This window comes from Aplysia californica, unplaced genomic scaffold (assembly GCF_000002075.1).
Source record: "Aplysia californica isolate F4 #8 unplaced genomic scaffold, AplCal3.0 scaffold00005, whole genome shotgun sequence".
NCBI lineage: Eukaryota > Metazoa > Mollusca > Gastropoda > Aplysiida > Aplysiidae > Aplysia > Aplysia californica.
The window spans coordinates 3,424,923-3,426,901 of record NW_004797275.1 but is presented as its reverse complement, the minus strand read 5'-3'; positions in this window follow the sequence as shown (position 1 = coordinate 3,426,901).

The following is a 1,979-nucleotide window of genomic DNA, read 5'->3' as shown; positions in this document are numbered from 1 at the left end:
CTCTCTCTCTCTCTCTCTCTCTCTCTCTCTCTCTCTCTCTCTCTCTCTCTCCCCCTCTCTTTCTCCTCTTCATAAGCATAACTCCACTCTTTCACTCTGGCGAGTGTTAGTGGCCAAATGCTTTTAAGAAAAAAATCTTACCTCTTTCTAAATTCGACGCTTCAGTCAGTTTCAAATTAACACTGCACATCTTGTTGTTACAGTTGTAACTACTGACCTGAATCATGAAGCAAGCTAGTTTGACACGGTTTGTTATGAAATTTATGTTCACGCAAGCCGATTCCAAGTTTGAATTTGGGTGGTTGGCGGGCGCTCTGGCGTGGTCTGCTCCTTCCTTCCTATAAAACATAATATTATGTTGTCTTTATCTCTCCTCCTCCTTTTGTGTGTATGTTACTCTCTTGTGACACATCTATTTTTCGGCACGTATTTGACCTTTTCGTGTTGCAAGTGCCGTAAAACTCTTACTAAAACTAACAAGTTTCAATTTTTGTTGTTTTGGATTTGTGACTTAGTACGACTATTTTTTTTTTATTAAGAATTTTTGTTTCTCTTTTAGTTCACTTAGTACCCATATGCACCACGGTCCGCCTTGTATTGTGTCGGCCCGACTCCTAAACGATGGTCACCGTTTGCTTAGCATCATTCCCATCAATAATAACATTGAAAGTCGTTGAGTCACGGAAGGTCAGACCGGCCTGTTGTAGCGTTCGGAACTTCCCCGTTGCGCGCAGAAGACCCGAGTTCGATTCCTATGTGCGGAGATTTTTTTGTTGAGTATCTCAAGGGCCTTTTTCTTTGACGATTAACCCATCTAAGCCCGGGTCGTCTCTTACAGGCAAGCTCGAAGTAAAATCATGAGAGTGGTTGACAGGTGCTCAGGTGAGGTTTGCTCTTTCTTTCATATACATTGATCGTTTTGTCACTCTATCATTTCTTTGAATGTTGCTCTCCAACACTTCTATGACTTATTTGTGTTGCAAGTACATGTACCATAAATATAGTTCTCCCTGAAAAGAAACACAAAACAAAAAGATAACTAAATTATTGAAAAGCGTTAAGAGGCCAAACCTAAATAATAAAAAAAATCCCTCTCCATGGTACTGAAGGAGGAAAGGAGGTTACCGGACACAGGTGTTACTGACTGTTCTTTTTTCTGGGCGTAGATCGATTTACGCCCACGATGAAGCAATGAAATGCGTCTGATTTAATTTCGGAAGATGCTAGTACATATGAGAGACAGGAAAGTTGAAAACATTTTTTGTTGCTGATAAAAACATCTCCAGTGCAGAATAAAAATGCGATGCCATCGTCAACCCGACTAATTCTTGGAAATGGTGAGGTATCTTAACCAGGTGGTAGCGTATTTTGCTGCTTGAATGGTCCAATGACCTTTCTGTTAGAAATTAGCATAGATAGATAATTGTTTTGCCCTCAGTTATGAAACCGGCGTCTTACGATGTAGCAGCCAAGTGCTCCACACTAGCACACAAGACCGTATAGTTCGATTCACGTGTGGGGGATAATTTTTATCGAGTATCTCAGTCTTTGTGCTTAGACCTTGCATCCTTAACAGCCTGGGTTTGTCTTTGAAATCATGGTCGAAGCTCGCTTCCCAAATTATCTATATATTATATTTGTCGATGAGGGACGGTAAATATATGCACATAAAGCAACAACGATTACTTCAGTTTTATTCATATACAATACTTGGCCTCAAAGCAAGTGACTCTGTACACGGGAGCGTTCAACTGGAATATATGTTTACAATCAACATACACAACATAGGTTTTGCTGACAGCCCTCTGTTCAGAATCGCCGTCGACTTCATAGCATTTCGTTTCCAGTATTCTCAGGCACGGTGGTTTCTGTTTGTTTTCTGGATTTTACACTGCTATGACTGGACATAATTATATTGCAAAGAATGTTTGTGATGTGGACTTTTTTACCTCCTTCCCCCCCACACACACACACCAACA